Consider the following 20,729-nt stretch of genomic DNA (forward strand, 5'->3'; position numbering starts at 1 on the left):
ACACTGCCCTGGACAGACAATGGCTGACTGTCATCAAGGCTTTCCTCTTCCTCAGCTGCAGACGCCTGATCCTTTATGTGCGTCAAACTTTGCATCAGCAGACGCATTAGGGGGATGCTCATGCTTATTATGGCGTTGTCTGCACTAACCAGCCGTGTGCATTCCTCAAAACACTGAAGGACTTGACACATGTCTTGAATCTTCGACCACTGCACACCTGACAACTCATCATCTCTAACGAGATTAGTCTAGCTATGTGGGCGTTCAAACCCTGTGTACGCGGATGCGAGGCTAAGTACTTCCTTTTTCTAACCATAGTCTCATGTAGGGTGAGCTGGACTGGAGAGCTGGAGATCGTGGAACTAGCGGGGGTGCCGGTGAACATGGCAGACTGAGAGACGGTGGGAGATGGTATTGTTGCCGCCGGTGCCCTAGATGCAGTGTTTCCTACTACGAAACTGGTGATTCCCTGACCCTGACTGCTTTGGCCTGGCAAAGAAACCTGCACAGATACTGCAGGTGGTGCGGAAAATGGTGGCCCTACACTGCCGGAAGGGATGTTGCGTTGATGACTAGCTTCATTGGCCGAGGGTGCTACAACCTTAAGGGACGATTGGTAGTTAGTCCAAGCTTGCAAATGCATGGTGGTTAAATGTCTATGCATGCAACTTGCATTGAGACTTTTCAGATTCTGCCCTCTGCTTAAGGTAGTTGAACATTTTTGACAGATGACTTTGCGCTGATCAATTGGATGTTGTTTAAAAAAATGCCAGACTGCACTCTTTCTAGCATCGGATACCTTTTCAGGCATTGCAGACTGAGCTTTAACCGGATGGCCACGCTGTCCTCCAACAGGTTTTGGCTTTGCCACGCGTTTTGGGCAAGATACGGGCCCGGCAGATGGAACCTGTTGCGATGTTGATGCCTGCTGCGGCCCCTCCTCCTCCGCTTCAGAACTGCTGCCCCCTGCACCCTGTTCCCCCAATGACTGCCAATCGGGGTCAAGAACTGGGTCATCTATTACCTCTTCTTGTAGCTCGTGTGCAACTTCGTCTGTGTCACCGTGTCGGTCGGTGGTATAGCGTTCGTGATGGGGCAACATAGTCTCATCAGGGTCTGATTCTTGATCATTACCCTGCGAGGGCAATATTGTGGTCTGAGTCAAAGGACCAGCATAGTAGTCTGGCTGTGGCTGTGCATCAGTGCACTCCATGTCAGATTCAACTTGTAATGGGCATGGACTGTTAACTGTTTCACTTTCTAAGCCAGGGACGGTATGTGTAAAGAGCTCCATGGAGTAACTCGTTGTGTCGCCTGCTGCATTCTTCTCTGTTGTTGTTTTTGCTGAAGAGGACAAGGAAGCGACTTGTCCCTGACCGTGAACATCCACTAACGACGCGCTGCTTTTACATTTACCAGTTTCACGAGAGGAGGCAAAAGAGCTAGAGGCTGAGTCAGCAAGATAAGCCAAAACTTGCTCTTGCTGCTCCGGCTTTAAAAGCGGTTTTCCTACTCCCAGAAAAGGGAGCGTTCGAGGCCTTGTGTAGCCAGACGATGAACCTGGCTCCACAGCTCCAGACTTAGGTGCAATATTTTTTTTCCCACGACCACCTGATGCTCCACCACTACCACTACCCTCATTACCAGCTGACAATGAACGCCCCCGGCCACGACCTCTTCCACCAGACTTCCTCATTGTTTTAAAAACGTAACCAAACTAACGGTATTTGTTGCTGTCACACAACTTACACGGTGAGCTATAACTTCAGTATGATTTAGCTACCCCTTTACAGGTGGGTGAGACCACAACGAAAATCAGGCACAATGTTACACACTCTATTTTTGGTGGCACCAAATGAGAGAGATGCCACACACGCAGGACTGTCACTGAAGCACAAATGTAAATATTAATCTCCCACTGTTTTTTTTTTTTTTTTTTTTTTTTTCAGGGAGACTTTAGAAACAAAATAAAATAAAATGATTTTTTCAGGAAGAATTTAGAAACCAAATAACATAAAATGATTTTTCCAATGACGATTTAGAAACCAAATTAAAAAAAAAAAAAAAGGCTTTCTATGCCCCACTGAGTGAGAGATGCCACACACAGGAGTCAGGAGTGGCACACAAGCCCAGAGGCCAATATTTTTCTCCCAATGATTGATGTAGTGATTTTTTCAGGTAGATTTTGGAACCCAAATCAAGCTAAAAAAATAATAGGCTTTCTATGGCCCACAATTGGAGAGAGAGAGAGAGATGGCACACCCAGGAGTCAAGACTGGCACACAAGCAGAAAGGGCAATATTAATCTCCCACTGATTTGATTTTTTTTTTTTTTTCAGGAAGACTTTAGAAAAAAAAAATAATTAAAAAAAATGATTTTTTCAGGAAGAATTTAGAAACCAAATAAAATAAAATGATTTTTTCAGGGAGAATTTAGAAAACAAATAAAACAAAAAATAGGCTTTCTATGGCCCACTGAGTGAGAGATGACGCACACAGGAGTCAGGAGTGGCACACAAGCCCAGAGGCCAATATTGTTCTCCCAATGATTGATGTAGTGATTTTTTCAGGTAGAATTTAGAACCAAAATCAACCAAAAAAATAAATAGGCTTTCTATGGCCCACTATTTGTGAGAGAGATGGCACGCTCAGGACTGGCACACAAGCCCAGAGGCCAATATTAATCTCCCACTTTTTTTTTTTTTTCAGGGAAAATTTATAAACCCAATAAAAAAAATAATAAATAGGCTTTCTATGGCCCACTATCTCAGAGAGAGAGATGGCACGCTTAGGACTGGCACACAAGCCCAAAGGCCAATATTAATCTCCCTTTTTTTTTTCAGGGAGAATTTATAAAACAAAAAAAAAAAAATAAATAGGCTTTCTATGGCCCACTATTTGTGAGAGGAATGGCACGCTCAGGACTGGCACACAAGCCCAGAGGCCAATATTAATCTCCCACTTTTTTTTTTTTTTTTCAGGGAAAATTTATAAACCCAATAAAAAAAATAATAAATAGGCTTTCTATGGCCCACTATCTGAGAGAGAGAGATGGCACGCTTAGGACTGGCACACAAGCCCAAAGGCCAATATTAATCTCCCTTTTTTTTTCAGGGAGAATTTATAAAACCAAAAAAAAAAAAAATAAATAGGCTTTCTATGGCCCACTATTTGTGAGAGAGATGGCACGCTCAGGACTGGCACACAAGTCCAGAGACCAATATTAATCTCCCACTTTTTTTTTTTTTTTTCAGGGAAAATTTATAAACCCAATAAAAAAAATAATAAATAGGCTTTCTATGGCCCACTATCTGAGAGAGAGAGATGGCACGCTTAGGACTGGCACACAAGCCCAAAGGCCAATATTAATCTCCCTTTTTTTTTCAGGGAGAATTTATAAAACCAAAAAAAATAAAATAAATAGGCTTTCTATGGCCCACTATTTGTGAGAGAGATGGCACGCTTAGGACTGGCACACAAGCCCAAAGGCCAATATTAATCTCCCACTGATTGATTTACTGATTTTTTCAGGTAGAATTTAGAACCCAAATAAAACAAAAAAAAAAATAGGCTTTCTATGGCCCACTGAGTGAGTGATGATGCACACAGGAGTCAGGAGTGGCACACAAGCCCTGAGGCCAATATTTTTCTCCCACTGATTGATGTAGTGATTTTTTCAGGTAGATTTTGGAACCCAAATCGAGCAAAAAAATAAATAGGCTTTCTATGGCCCACTGACTGGGAGATGGCACACACAGGGATGGCACTCTAGCAGAAATGCCAATCTTAATCTCCCACAAAAAAAAAAAAAAGGAACTGTCCTTCAATTACTATCTCCCTGCAGTAATCTCAGCCAGGTATGGCAGGCAGCAATAAGGAGTGGACTGATGCACAAATTAAATAAAAAGTGTGGACAAACAAACAAGATAGCTGTGCAGAAAGGAAGGAACAAGAGGATTTGTGCTTTGAAAAAAGCAGTTGGTTTGCACAGCGGCGTACACACAGCAATGCAGCTATCAGGGAGCCTTCTAGGGCAGCCCAATGAGCTACAGCTGAGGAAAAAAAAAAAAATGTAGCTTCCACTGTCCCTGCACACCGAAGGTGGTGTTGGACAGTGCAAATCGCTACAGCACAAGCGGTTTGGTGGTTAATGGACCCTGCCTAACGCTATCCCTGCTTCTGACGAAGCGGCAGCAACCTCTCCCTAAGCTCAGATCAGCAGCAGTAAGATGGCGGTTGGCGGGAACGCCCCTTTATAGCCCCTGTGACGCCGCAGACAGCAAGCCAATCACTGCAATGCCCTTCTCTAAGATGGTGGGGACCAGGACCTATGTCATCACGCTGCCCACACTCTGCGTTTACCTTCATTGGCTGAGAAATGGCGCTTTTCGCATCATTGAAACGCGACTTTGGCGCGAAAGTCGCGTACCGCATGGCCGACCCCGCACAGGGGTTGGATCGGGTTTCATGAAACCCGACTTTGCCAAAAGTCGGTGACTTTTGAAAATGAACGACCCGTTTCGCTCAACCCTAGTGGGAACTATACTGACCGCAAATCCTGATCTTAACACCGCGACTAGAAGTAGCCGTGGGGTGTACCTAACAAACCCTAGACACCTCATCACAGCCGGAGGACTAAATACCCCTATAGATGGAAATAGGAATTCTACCTTGCCTCAGAGCAGAACCCCAAAGGATAGGCAGCCCCCACAAATATTGGCTGTGAGTAGGAGAGGAAAGACAAACACAGGCAGAAATACAGGATTTAGCACAAGAGGCCACTCTAGCTAAAATAGGAAAGGATAGGACAGAGTTCTGTGCGGTCAGTATTAAAACCCTTCCAAAAATATCCACAGCAGATTATACAAAAAATTCCTCCATCTAACTAAAGACGTGGAACGTATATCTGCAACTCCAGAGACTCCTAAACTCAGAGCAGGAATACAATCAAAAAACAAGCACACAGCTTGTGTGCCATAGAAAAAGAAACAGACACTTATCTTTGCTGAATTGGCAGCTAAGCAGGAGAAGCCAGACAGAGATCCAACACTTCCCAAGAAACATTGACAACTGGCAAGGACTAATGAGTCCTGCAAACCTAAATACCCCAGTCAGAATTGCAATCAGCAGATGCACCTGTCCAGGACTGCAGCCCAGAGACAACTGCATTACCACTTACAACCACCGGTGGGAGCCCAAAAGCAGAATTCACAACAGTACGCTTCCTTGAGGAGGGGTCACCGAACCCTCACCAGAGCCTCCAGGCTGATCAGGATGAGCCAGATGAAAGGCACGAACCAAATCAGCGGCATAGACATCAGAGGCAAAAACCCAAGAATTATCCTCCTGGCCATAACCCTTCCATTTGACAAGGTACTGAAGCTTCCGCCTCGAAAAACGGGAATCCAAAATCTTCTCAACAACATATTCCAACTCCCCATCAACCAACACAGGGGCCGGAGGATCAACAGAGGGAACAACGGGCTCCACATATTTCCGCAATAAAGATCTATGGAAGACATTATGGATCACAAAAGAGGCCGGAAGCGCCAGACGAAAAGACACCGGATTAATAATCTCAGAAATCCTATAAGGACCAATAAACCGAGGCTTAAACTTAGGAGAAGAAACCTTCATAGGAACATGACGGGAAGACAACCAGACCAGATCCCCAACCCGAAGCCGGGAACCAACACACCGACGACGGTTAGCAAAACGTTGAGCCTCCTCCTGAGACAACACCAAATTGTCCACCACATGAGCCCAAATCTGCTGCAACCTGTCAACCACCGAATCCACACCAGGACAGTCAGAAGGCTCAGCCTGCCCAGAAGAAAAACGAGGATGAAAACCAAAATTACAAAAGAAAGGCGAAACCAAAGTAGCTGAACTAGCCCGATTATTAAGGGCAAACTCGGCCAATGGCAAGAAAGCCACCCAATCATCCTGATCAGCAGACACAAAGCATCTCAAATAAGTCTCCAAAGTCTGATTAGTTCGCTCGGTCTGACCATTTGTCTGAGGATGAAATGCAGAAGAAAAAGAAAAATCAATGCCCAGCCTAGCACAAAAGGTGTTATGGCTGGCAATCAGGCAACACAGCGTGCAGTAATCAGCGCACATACAGAGATCTGGCAATAACCAAAAACAATAGGACGAGCTCTGAGACGTGGAATCTCTGTAGACTGCAGTACCTGATCTATCCTCACACAACTATAAGCAGCAGTGGATTGCGCCTATCACTACCTATGCAACTCGGCACTGCCTGAGGAGCTGACTAGCCTGAAGATAGAAATACAAGCCTGACTTACCTCAGAGAAATACCCCAAAGGAATAGGCAGCCCCCCACATATAATGACTGTTAGCAAGATGAAAAGACAAACGTAGGAATGAAATAGATTCAGCAAAGTGAGGCCCGATATTCTAGACAGAGCGAGGATAGCAAAGAGAACTATGCAGTCTACAAAAAACCCTAAAACGAAAACCACGCAAAGGGGCAAAAAGACCCACCGTGCCGAACTAACAGCACGGCGGTGCACCCCTTTGCTTCTCAGAGCTTCCAGCAAAAGTTAATAGCAAGCTGGACAGAAAAAACAGAAAACAAACTAGAAGCACTTATCTAGCAGAGCAGCAGGCCCAAGGAAAGATGCAGTAGCTCAGATCCAACACTGGAACATTGACAAGGAGCAAGGAAGACAGACTCAGGTGGAGCTAAATAGCAAGGCAGCCAACGAGCTCACCAAAACACCTGAGGGAGGAAGCCCAGAGACTGCAATACCACTTGTGACCACAGAAGTGAACTCAGCCACAGAATTCACAACAAAAAGGCCCGCCAAAACCTAGAAACAAACTGGGAACCTCTGTCGGACACAATATTCTCCGGAATACCATGCAAACGGACCACATGCTGAAAAAACAACGGAACCAAATCCGAAGAGGAAGGCAATTTAGGCAAGGCACCAAATGAACCATCTTAGAGAAGCGGTCACAAACAACACAGATAACCGACATCCTCTGGGAAACCGGAAGATCGGAAATAAAATCCATAGAAATATGCGTCCAGGGCCTCTCAGGGACCGGCAATGGCAACAGCAACCCACTAGCACGGGAACAACAAGGCTTGGCCCGCGCACAAGTCCCACAGGACTGCACAAAAGAACGCACATCACGTGACAAAGAAGGCCACCAAAAGGACCTACCAACCAAGTCTCTGGTACCAAAAATACCAGGATGACCAGCCAACACGGAACAGTGAACCTCAGATATCACTCTATTAGTCCATCTGTCAGGAACAAACAGTTTCCCCACAGGACAGCGGTCAGGTTTGTCAGCCTGAAATTCCTGAAGAACCCGTCGTAAATCAGGGGAAATGGCAGAAAGGACCACCCCTTCTTTCAGAATACCGACCGGTTCTAAGACCTCAGGAGAATCAGGCAAAAAACTCCTAGAGAGGGCATCAGCCTTAATGTTCTTAGAACCCGGAAGGTACGAGACAACAAAATCAAAACGGGAAAAAAACAAGGACCATCGAGCCTGTCTAGGATTCAACCGTTTGGCAGATTCGATGGTAAATCAGATTCTTATGATCGGTCAAGACCACAATACGGTGCTTAGCTCCCTCAAGCCAATGTCGCCACTCCTCAAACGCCCACTTCATAGCCAACAACTCCCGATTGCCGACATCATAATTGCGTTCAGCAGGCGAAAACTTACGGGAAAAGAAGGCACACGGTTTCATTAAGGAACCAACAGGATCCCTCTGAGACAAAACGGCCCCTGCCCCAATCTCAGAAGCGTCAACCTCAACCTGAAACGGAAGAGAAACATCCGGTTGGCGCAACACCGGAGCAGAAGTAAATCGATGTTTAAGCTCCTGAAAGGCAGAGACAGCCGCAGAGGACCAATTCGCCACATCAGCGCCTTTCTTCGTCAAATCGGTCAAGGGTTTAACCACGCTGGAAAAATTAGCAATGAAACGGCGATAAAAATTTGCAAAACCCAAAAATTTCTGAAGGCTCTTCACGGATGTGGGCTGAATCCAATCATGAATGGCCTGAACCTTAACCGGATCCATCTCTATAGACGAGGGAGAAAAAATAAAGCCCAAAAAAGAAACCTTCTGCACCCCAAAGAGACACTTAGACCCTTTCACAAACAGGGCATTGTCACGAAGGATTTGAAATACCATCCTGACCTGTTCCACATGAGACTCCCAATCATCGGAAAAAATCAAAATATCGTCCAAATATAAAATCAAGAACTTATCAATATAAGTCCGGAAAATATCATGCATGAAGGACTGAAAAACAGATGGAGCATTAGTGAGCCCGAATGGCATCACAAGGTATTCAAAATGGCCTTCGGGCGTGTTTAACGCAGTTTTCCATTCATCACCCTGCTTAATACGAACAAGATTATATGCCCCCCGAAGGTCAATCTTCGTAAACCAACTAGCTCCCTTAATCCTAGCAAACAAATCGGTAAGCAAAGGTAAAGGGTATTGAAACTTGACCGTGATTTTATTCAAGAGGCGATAATCAATACAGGGTCTCAAGGAACCATCTTTTTTAGCAACAAAAAAGAACCCCGCTCCCAATGGTGAAGAAGATGGCCGAATATGCCCTTTCTCCAAAGACTCCTTAAAATAGCTCCGCATGGCGGTATGTTCAGGCACAGACAGGTTGAAAAGTCGACCCTTAGGAAACTTACAGCCTGAAATCAAGTCAATAGCACAATCGCAGTCCCTGTGCGGTGGAAGAAAACTGGACTTAGGCTCATCGAGTACATCCTGAAAATAAGACAAAATCTCTGGAATTTCAGAAGAGGAAGAAGAGGAGATTGACATCAAAGGAACATCATTATGAACCCCCTGACAACCCCAACTAGTCACAGACATGGACTTCCAATCCAACACAGGATTATGTACCTGCAACCACGGAAAACCCAGCACGATAGCATCATGCAAATTATGCAACACTAGAAATCGACAATCTTCCTGATGGGCTGGCGCCATGCGCATGGTCACCTGTGTCCAAAACTGGGGCTTATTTTTAGCCAAGGGTGTAGCATCAATGCCCCTTAAAGGAATAGGGTTCTGCAAAGGCTGCAAGGGAAAACCACAACGCCTGGCAAACTCAAAGTCCATTAAGTTCAAGGCGGCGCCTGAATCCACAAACGCCATGACAGAAAATGATGACAATGAGCAGATCAAGGACACAGATAACAGAAATTTAGGTTGTACAGTACTGATGGTAAATGAACTAGCAATCCCCTTTGTCCGCTTAGGGCAGACTGAAATGACATGAGAAGCGTCGCCACAATAATAACACAACCTATTCTGATGTCTGAATCCTTGTCGTTCCGTTCTAGACAGAATCCTATCACACTGCATTGGCTCAGGAATCTGCTCTGAGGACAACGCCACAGCGCGCACAGTTCTGTGTTCCCGCAAGCGCCGGTCAATCTGAATGGCCAGAGACATAGAATCACTCAGACCGGAAGGGGTGGGAAACCCCACCATAACATCTTTAATGGATTCAGAAAGACCCTTTCTGAAAATTGCCGCCAAAGCATCATTATTCCATTTAGTCAACACAGACCATTTTCTGAATTTCTGACAATACAATTCTGCTGCCTCTTGACCCTGAGACAGGGCCAACAAGGTCTTCTCAGCTTGATCAACAGAATTAGGTTCATCATATAATAATGCTAAAGCCTGAAAAAAGGAGTCTACATTAAGCAAAGCCAGATTCCCAGATTCCAGGGAAAACGCCCAATCCTGCAGGTCGCCACGCAGCAGGGAGATGACGATTTCAACCCGCTGAATGGAATCACCGGAGGATCGAGGTCTCAAAGCAAAAAACAGTTTAGAGTTGTTTTTAAAACTCAAAAATTTGGACCTGTCACCAAAAAACAAATCAGGAGTAGGAATCTTCGGTTCTAAAACAGGAGTCTGAACAATATAATCAGAAATACCCTGTACCCTAGCAGCAAGCTGGTCTACACGAGAAGCTATTTCCTGAACATTCAGGCCAGCACAAGGCTCCTCAGCCACCCAGAGATAAAGAGGGAAGAGAATATAAAGCAGACTGAAGAAAAAAAAAATGGCTCAACACCTTTCTTCCATTCTTCTGAGATGCATTTAACTCATTATTGGCCAGTTGTACTGTTGTGATCCGGTGACCTTGGAGCAGCATGAAAACGTCAGTGGAGTAGGTGGTAACTATACTGACCGCAAATCCTGATCTTAACACCGCAACTAGAAGTAGCCGTGGGGTGTACCTAACATACCCTAGACACCTCGTCACAGCCGGAGGACTAAATACCCCTATAGATGGAAATAGGAATTCTACCTTGCCTCAGAGCAGAACCCCAAAGGATAGGCAGCCCCCCACAAATATTGGCTGTGAGTAGGAGAGGAAAGACAAACACAGGCAGAAATACAGGATTTAGCACAAGAGGCCACTCTAGCTAAAATAGGAAAGGATAGGACAGAGTTCTGTGCAGTCAGTATTAAAACCCTTCCAAAAATATCCACAGCAGATTATACAAAAAATTCCTCCATCTAACTAAAGACGTGGAACGTATATCTGCAACTCCAGAGACTACTAAACTCAGAGCAGGAATACAATCAAAAAACAAGCACACAGCTTGTGTGCCATAGAAAAAGAAACAGACACTTATCTTTGCTGAATTGACAGCTAAGCAGGAGAAGCCAGACAGAGATCCAACACTTCCCAAGAAACATTGACAACTGGAAAGGACTAATGAGTCCTGCAAACCTAAATACCCCAGTCAGAATTGCAATCAGCAGAAACACCTGACCATGACTGCAGCTCTGGGACAACTGCATTACCACCTACAACCACCGGAGGGAGCCCAAAAGCAGAATTCACAACACTAAAGCCAGTAATGAAGTAATGCTTGCAAGGGAGACGAAAAGCAGTAATAAAGGATTTTGAGGTATGTGAAAATAGAATAAAAGAATCCACAGCATCCATAAACATAGAGATTGTGAGGGAACACTTAGCTAATTTAAATGAATTTAAATCTCCTGGTCCACACGATTTATATGCTAGGGTACAGAAAGAGTTAGCAGATTAGATTTCATAACCAATAGCCAGAATATTTGAAAAACACTGGAAAACAGAAGAAGTCTCAGAAGATTTGAGAAGGGCAAATGTTGTCCCTATCTTCAAAAAAGAAAACAAGATGGAGCCAGGAAAATATAGGCCAATGAGCCTTACTTCTAACCCAAAGACATACTGATAGGGAATTTAGATTGAGAGCCCCATCGGGGACAGCGATGATAATGTGTGCAAAAAAAAAGTAAAAGCACTGCGGAATATGTTGGCGCTATATAAATAAAGAGATTATTATTATACCAGGAAAGATATTTGAACAAATTCCCACATTCCTACCTCCGCCTGGTCAATGACCGATAGGCGGGGGGGTGGTGTTTTTTTTTTTTTTATATATATATACAGTATACCCATACCCACCCACCATCCATCAAAGGTAAATAATGTATGGCGGTCCCCATATATTAAATAAAACCTCAAATCCCGCTTATTTCTTTACATGAATACCTCTTTATATATGCATAAAAAGGGGGAGGGGCCTCTTAACTTCTACATTTGCCACTGAAAATTACAGATCCTAGATCCAAACAAATAACCAATAGGGTCTGGATCTAGCAACCGTAAAATTCAGGTAGGTGGGTATGGGTATATATAAAAAAAAAACACAACCCCCCGCCGATTGGTCATTTGACCGGGCTGAGGTAGGAACGTGGGACACTCCCACTTACATGTGCGCTCCACAGATTATGAAACCGGATGTGAGGTAACAAAGATGGTACCTGGACTTCCGCCCCCTGTGCGTTCCAAACCGTGGACCGCAAGGAACGACACAGGGGAGATACATCTGTAAGGATATGACATAATAAAGATGGCGCCGGTACTTCCGCTCCCTGGGCATTCCAGACCGTGGACCACGAATAGGGTAACGGGTGATACGTCTAGGGATGACGCCGACATCTATGGAAGCGAATCAGTAACGGAGACAAGAGGTGAGTGACTGGATATGAGGTCAGACGCCGGGGGAGATGTGATGAAAAAGCTTCCCTTTAAAGGGGGTGATTTGAACAATCGCCTTATGCCACATTTACAATAGGGTTGATGATTCAAATGGTCACACCTAGTAAGGGTGATATCCGCCACTGCAGATCTCCCATTGATATCTTTGAATTATATGATTATTTATAAGAGATCCCACTCTTCAGTATTTATCATGAGATTCCCCTGATGAATTCCCTTTATTGGGGAGGAAACTTGTAGGGAACCCCAAATAGCATATATTTGGGGACTGTACTTGTCAGGACGGGAGCAACACAGGGGCACGACAGGGAAGAATAGACATCCTTTTCCCCCTGCTATTTAATACAAGTAGGTACATATCTTTGCTCCTGTTCATGATGGATTCGATATGAGACAACGAGATTTGGTGAGACCAAACCAATTTTTAATTGAGCACTGTTGAGCATGCGCACTTTATGTATTTTGGTTTTGTTTTTGTGTCATTTATGTGGATGGTCCAGAATTAATTTTTATGGTTACCAATAAAGGTTATATTTTATTGACATGTAGATAGGACCCTCAGAGCTAGATTACCTAATATTTACGAGGGGGATTTGTTGGTGGACAAAGGTACCACTAAAAAAGCTGAGTTTACGCAATCAAATTAAACCAACATATGCTCAAAAAAGATTCTCACAACCATAACTTTTTTTTGCCAGCTAGTAGTACAGTTTGAGCACAGAGGCAAGAGTATGACAGATATGTTGCACTAAAGTCTAGTGACTAGACATTCAAGCTTTTTTAGAAATTGGTTAGGAGTCAATGATAAATTATTTATTACCAGGGGCACATGAGTCTTCCTGGCAAATGACACTTTACCTTTTTTAAAACCTGGGTCTAATGACCATAGACAGACAATTAAAAGTTAAATTGAAGTCTGTTTACACCTTGCCTTCTCTTGGGTCCAGAAGAGAGTATAGTACTTAAAGTATAATTCCGTCTCTCTTCTAAACAAAGCTCCATGTTTCATTCAAATAAAAAACCTGCTTAGACCTTGGCAATAGCAATAATGTAGTTTATAGGTAACACGGAATCCAATAAGAAAACACTAACCCATTCTGTATTCCATATGAAAAGCAGTACTTCAGAGCAGAAGAAAAGACTCGTGTTAATAAATCTGAAATCAAATTATGTCAGATAGGTTCCCTTGATTATACTGCATCCAGTTCTACAGACATAATTATCTACAGTTACAGCTAATGTTGTGTTGAAGCACAAGACAAAATGAAGCCTGAGCAGTTGCAAGTGTTTCAACAGCAAATGCCATATACGCACACAAAGATGACATGTGTTAAATATCAATGAAAGGCTTTTGGTGATTGCCATGAAGTGCACTGGACATGCTGTGAAATCCAAGAGTCTTCAAATAGTCTTACAATTCTAAGCAAGAATACGAATCAAGGGAATAACCTGACACTTGTAGAACAAGACGATGTTTCACACCAGCTTTACACAAATATATTAGAAAGACTCCTAGTTGTTACTGCTAGCCAGTTTGAGCTGTCGTGTCAGACAACCTAAAACCTGCAGCCTACTTATAAGGACCTGTCATGAAGATTTAATCCTAGTAGCTAGGGTTGAGCGAAACGGGTCGTTCATTTTCAAAAGTCGCCGACTTTTGGCAAAGTCGGGTTTCATGAAACCCGATCCGACCCCTGTGCGGGGTCGGCCATGCGGTACGCGACTTTCGCGCCAAAGTCGCGTTTCAATGACGCGAAAAGCGCCATTTCTCAGCCAATGAAGGTAAACGCAGAGTGTGGGCAGCGTGATCACATAGGTCCTGGTCCCCACCATCTTAGAGAAGGGCATTGCAGTGATTGGCTTGCTGTCTGCGGCGTCACAGGGGCTATAAAGGGGCGTTCCCGCCGACCGCCATCTTACTGCTGCTGATCTGAGCTTAGGGAGAGGTTGCTGCCGCTTCGTCAGAAGCAGGGATAGCGTTAGGCAGGGTCCATTAACCACCAAACCGCTTTTGCTGTAGCGATTTGCACTGTCCAACACCACCTTCGGTGTGCAGGGACAGTGGAAGCTACATTTTTTTTTTTTTTTCCTCAGCGCTGTAGCTCATTGGGCTGCCCTAGAAGGCTCCCTGATAGCTGCATTGCTGTGTGTACGCCGCTGTGCAAACCAACTGCTTTTTTCAAAGCACAAATCCTCTTGTTCCTTCCTTTCTGCACAGCTATCTTGTTTGTCCACACTTTTTATTTCATTTGTGCAGCAGAAAACTCCTTATTGCTGCCTGCCATACCTGGCTGAGATTACTGCAGGGAGATAGTAATTGAAGGACAGTTCCTTTTTTTTTTTTTGTGGGAGATTAAGATTGGCATTTCTGCTAGAGTGCCATCCCTGTCTGTGCCATCCCTCACTCAGTGGGCCATATAAAGCCTATTTATTTTTTTGCTTGATTTGGGTTCTAAAATCTACCTGAAAAAATCACTACATCAATCAGTGGGAGAAAAATATTGGCCTCAGGGCTTGTGTGCCACTCCTGACTCCTGTGTGTGCCATCTCTCAGTCAGTGGGCCATAGAAAGCCTATTTATTTTTTTGCTTGATTTGGGTTCCAAAATCTACCTGAAAAAATCAATAAATCAATCAGTGGGAGATTAATATTGGCCTTTGGGCTTGTGTGCCAGTCCTAAGCGTGCCATCTCTCTCACAAATAGTGGGCCATAGAAAGCCTATTTATTTATTTTGTTTTGGTTTTATAAATTCTCCCTGAAAAAAAAAAGGGAGATTAATATTGGCCTTTGGGCTTGTGTGCCAGTCCTAAGCGTGCCATCTCTCTCTCTCAGATAGTGGGCAATAGAAAGCCTATTTATTATTTTTTTTATTGGGTTTATAAATTTTCCCTGAAAAAAAAAAAAAAAAGTGGGAGATTAATATTGGCCTCTGGGCTTCTGTGCCAGTCCTGAGCGTGCCATCTCTCTCACAAATAGTGGGCCATAGAAAGCCTATTTATTTTTTTTTGTTTTATAAATTCTCCCTGAAAAAAAAAAAAAGGGAGATTAATATTGGCCTTTGGGCTTGTGTGCCAGTCCTAAGCGTGCCATCTCTCTCTCTCAGATAGTGAGCCATAGAAAGCCTATTTATTTTTTTGGTTGATTTGGGTTCTAAATTCTACCTGAAAAAATCAATAAATCAATCAGTGGGAGATAAATATTGGCCTCTGGGCTTGTGTGCCACTCCTGACTCCTGTGTGCGTCATCTCTCACTCAGTGGGCCATAGAAAGCCTATTTTTTGTTTTATTTGTTTTCTAAATTCTCCCTGAAAAAATCATTTTATTTTATTTGGTTTCTAAATTCTTCCTGAAAAAATGATTTTTTTTTATTATTTTTTTTTCTAAAGTCTCCCTGAAAAAAAAAAAAAATCAGTGGGAGATTAATATTGCCCTTTCTGCTTGTGTGCCAGTCTTGACTCCTGGGTGTGCCATCTCTCTCTCTCTCCAATTGTGGGCCATAGAAAGCCTATTATTTTTTTTGCTTGATTTGGGTTCCAAAATCTACCTGAAAAAATCACTACATCAATCATTGGGAGAAAAATATTGGCCTCTGGGCTTGTGTGCCACTCCTGACTCCTGTGTGCGTCATCTCTCACTCAGTGGGCCATAGAAAGCCTATTTTTTGTTTTATTTGTTTTCTAAATTCTCCCTGAAGAAATCATTTTATTTTATTTGGTTTCTAAATTCTTCCTGAAAAAATCATTTTATTTTATTTTGTTTCTAAAGTCTCCCTGAAAAAAAAAAAAAAAAATTAAAAAAAACAGTGGGAGATTAATATTTACATTTGTGCTTCAGTGACAGTCCTGCGTGTGTGGCATCTCTCTCATTTGGTGCCACCAAAAACAGAGTGTGTAGCATTGTGCCTGATTTTCGTTGTGGTCTCACCCACCTGTAAAGGGGTAGCTAAATCATACTGAAGTTATAGCTCACCAGGTAAGTTGTGTGAGCAACAAATACCGTTAGTTTGGTTACGTTTTTAAAACAATGAGGAAGTCTGGTGGAAGAGGTCGTGGCCGGGGGCGTTCATTGTCAGCTGGTAATGAGGGTGGTGGTAGTGGTGGAGCATCAGGTGGTCGTGGGAAAAAAATATTGCACCTAAGTCTGGAGCTGTGGAGCCAGGTTCATCGTCTGGCTACACAAGGCCTCGAACGCTCCCTTTTCTGGGAGTAGGAAAACCGCTTTTAAAGCCGGAGCAGCAAGAGCAAGTTTTGGCTTATCTTGCTGACTCAGCCTCTAGCTCTTTTGCCTCCTCTCGTGAAACTGGTAAATGTAAAAGCAGCGCGTCGTTAGTGGATGTTCACGGTCAGGGACAAGTCGCTTCCTTGTCCTCTTCAGCAAAAACAATAACAGAGAAGAATGCAGCAGGCGACACAACGGGTTACTCCATGGAGTTCTTTACACATACCGTCCCTGGCTTAGAAAGTGAAACAGTTAACAGTCCATGCCCATTACAAGTTGAATCTGACATGGAGTGCACTGATGCACAGCCACAGCCAGACTACTATGCTGGTCCTTTGACTCAGACCACAACATTGCCCTCGCAGGGTAATGATCAAGAATCAGACCCTGATGAGACTATGTTGCCCCATCACGAATGCTATACCACCGACCGACACGGTGACACAGACGAAGTTGCACACGAGCTACAAGAAGAGGTAATAGACGACCCAGTTCTTGACCCCGATTGGCAGCCATTGGGGGAACAGGGTGCAGGCGGCAGCAGTTCTGAAGCGGAGGAGGAGGGGCCGCAGCAGGCATCAACATCGCAACAGGTTCCATCTGCCGGGCCCGTATCTTGCCCAAAATGCGTGGCAAAGCCAAAACCTGTTGGAGGACAGCGTGGCCATCCGGTTAAAGCTCAGTCTGCAATGCCTGAAAAGGTATCCGATGCTAGAAAGAGTGCAGTCTGGCATTTTTTTAAACAACATCCAATTGATCAGCGCAAAGTCATCTGTCAAAAATGTTCAACTACCTTAAGCAGAGGACAGAATCTGAAAAGTCTCAATACAAGTTGCATGCATAGACATTTAACCACCATGCATTTGCAAGCTTGGACTAACTACCAAACGTCCCTTAAGGTTGTAGCACCCTCGGCCAATGAAGCTAGTCATCAACGCAACATCCCTTCCGGCAGTGTAGGGCCACCATTTTCCGCACCACCTGCAGTATCTGTGCAGGTTTCTTTGCCAGGCCAAAGCAGTCAGGGTCAGGGAATCACCAGTTTCGTAGTAGGAAACACTGCATCTAGGGCACTGGCGGCAACAATACCATCTCCCACCGTCTCTCAGTCTGCCATGTCCACCGGCACCCCCGCTAGTTCCACGATCTCCAGCTCTCCAGTCCAGCTCACCCTACATGACACTATGGTTAGAAAAAGGAAGTACTTAGCCTCGCATCCGCGTACACAGGGTTTGAACGCCCACATAGCTAGACTAATCTCGTTAGAGATGATGCCCTACCGGTTAGTTGAAAGCGAAGCTTTCAAAGCCCTGATGGACTAAGCTGTACCACGCTACGAGCTACCCAGTCGACACTTTTTTTCCAGAAAAGCCATCCCAGCCCTCCACCAGCATGTTAAAGAGCGCATCGTCCATGCACTCAGGCAATCTGTGAGCACAAAGGTGCACCTGACAACAGATGCATGGACCAGTAGGCATGGCCAGGGACGTTACGTGTCCATCACGGCACACTGGGTGAATGTTGTGGATGCAGGGTCCACAGGGGACAGCAATTTTGGGACAGTTCTGCCTAGCCCATGGTCTAGGAAACAGTTGGCTGTAGCCGTTCGCACCCCCTCCTCCACCTCGTCCTCCTGCAGAAGCGAGAGCTCGTCCACAGACCGCAGTCGCACAACCACTCCATCCGCAGCTGCCACTGTTGCACACCAGGTCTCCCATTATGGGGCAGCTACTGGCAAACGTCAGCAGGCTGTATTGGCTATGAAGTGTTTGGGCGACAACAGACACACCGCGGAAGTTCTGTCCGAGTTCTTGCAGAAAGAAACGCAGTCGTGGCTGGGCACTGTAGATCTTGAGGCAGGCAAGGTAGTGAGTGATAACGGAAGGAATTTCATGGCTGCCATCTCCCTTTCCCAACTGAAACACATTCCTTGCCTGGCTCACACCTTTAACCTGGTGGTGCAGTGCTTCCTGAAAAGTTATCCGGGGTTATCCGACCTGCTCCTCAAAGTGCGTGGACTTTGCTCACATATCCGCTGTTCGCCCGTACACTCCAGCCGTATGCAGACCTATCAGCGTTCTTTGAACCTTCCCCAGCATCGCCTAATCATAGACGTTGCAACAAGGTGGAACTCAACACTGCACATGCTTCAGAGACTGTGCGAACAGAGGCGGGCTGTTATGTTTTTGTGGGAGGATACACATACACGGGCAGGCAGTAGGATGGCAGACATGGAGTTGTCAGGTGTGCAGTGGTCGAAGATTCAAGACATGTGTCAAGTCCTTCAGTGCTTTGAGGAATGCACACGGCTGGTTAGTGCAGACAACGCCATAATAAGCATGAGCATCCCCCTAATGCGTCTGCTGATGCAAAGTTTGACGCACATAAAGGATCAGGCGTCTGCAGCTGAGGAAGAGGAAAGCCTTGATGACAGTCAGCCATTGTCTGGCCAGGGCAGTGTACAGGACGAGGTAGCGGGCGAAGAGGAGGAGGAGGACGAGGAGGATGATGGGGATGATTATATTTTTAATGAGGAAGCTTTTCCGGGGCCACTGGAAATTGTTGGCGCGGCAAGGCCGGGTTCTGGTTTTTGGAGAGACACAAGTGACGTGGATTTGCCTGAAACTACCCCTCAACCAAGCACAACCGCAGATTTGAGAACTGGAACTTTGGCCCACATGGCGGATTATGCCTTACGTATCCTCAAAAGGGACACACGCATTACTAAAATGATGAACGATGACGATTACTGGTTGGCCTGCCTCCTTGATCCTCGCTATAAAGGCAAATTGCAAAATATAATGCCACATGAGAACTTGGAAATAATATTAGCAACCAAACAATCAACTCTTGTTGACCGTTTGCTTCTGGCATTCCCTGCACACAGCGCCCGTGATCGTTCTCACACGAGCTGCAGGGGCCAGCAGACCAGAGGTGTTAGAGGGGCAGAAATCAGAAGTGGCGTTGGCCAGAGGGGTTTTCTGACCAGGTTGTGGAGTGATTTTGCTATGACCGCAGACAGGACAGGTACTGCAGCATCAATTCAAAGTGACAGGAGACAACATTTGTCCAGTATGGTTACAAACTATTTTTCATCCCTTATCGACGTTCTCCCTCAACCGTCATTCCCATTTGATTACTGGGCATCCAAATTAGACACCTGGCCAGAATTGGCAGAATATGCATTGCAGGAGCTTGCTTGCCCGGCAGCTAGTGTCCTATCAGAAAGAGTATTCAGTGCTGCAGGTTCAATACTAACAGAAAAAATGACTCGTCTGGCTACCCAAAATGTAGATGATCTAACCTTCATTAAAATGAACCACAACTGGATTTCGAAATCTTTTGCCCCACCTTGCCCAGCTGACACCTAGCTTTCCTATGAAAAGGTCTTGCCTGTGGACTATTCTGAATGACTTTTCCAATCTCGTAATTTTCTGCACCTGATTGTCCAGCATACGACATGTTTACACCTCACTAAATGGCCAAACTCCCCACACGGGGCCGTGGTATCGCCACTTGGCGCCAGTACCCGTGAGAGTGCTGTTTGTCTGAAGAGGTGGGTGTGCCCACTTTTGGTCGAAGGCACTGCCACTGGGTCCCTCATAGTACAATAAAGTGTCTCTGGCGGTGGTGGTGCGCACCCAACATCAGACACACCGTTGTAATATGAGGGGCCCTGGGCCTGTACCGCCGGCCACAAGACAGTTCCTTTCCCCCCCAGCTCAAACAGTGCTCTACCACTTGCAAAATTATCTCTCACAGCTCCACCAATGTTTAGTCTATGCGCTGACATCCTTCAATGCCTGGCACTGACAATACCATTGTATTGACATTTTTGTTATGTTAGGCCTTCGAAGGCTGTCTGCGGTCCCTCCTTCCACTAGGCCTCCACTGACCATTGTACTGCTGCCCGTGTACCCCTGGAACCAATTTTAAATTGCCAACAGCCCTATTTTTTTATGTTAGGCCTTTGAAGCCTGTCTGCGGTCCCTCCTTCCACTAGGCCTCCACAGACCATTGTACTGCTGCCCGTGTACCCCTGGAACCAATTTTAAATTGCCAACAGCCCTATTTTTGTTATGTTAGGCCTTCAATGCCTGTCTGCGGTCACTCCTTCCACTAGGCCTCCACTGACCACACAACTGCTGCCCGTGTACCCCTGGAACCAATTTAAAATTGCCTACAGCCAGCCCAATTTTTTTATGTTAGGCCTTCGAAGCCTGTCTGCGGTCCATTCTTTCTACTACTACTACACTGACCTGGCCACTGCTGCCCGTGTTCCCCTGGAACCAATTTAAAATTGCCTACAGCCATCTGTTATTATGTTGGGCCTTCGATGCCTGTTTGCGGTCACTCCTTCCACTAGGCCTCCACTGACCACACCACTGCTGCCCGTGTACCCCTGGAACCAA

Source organism: Ranitomeya imitator, chromosome 1 (assembly GCF_032444005.1).
Source record: "Ranitomeya imitator isolate aRanImi1 chromosome 1, aRanImi1.pri, whole genome shotgun sequence".
Taxonomy (NCBI): domain Eukaryota; kingdom Metazoa; phylum Chordata; class Amphibia; order Anura; family Dendrobatidae; genus Ranitomeya; species Ranitomeya imitator.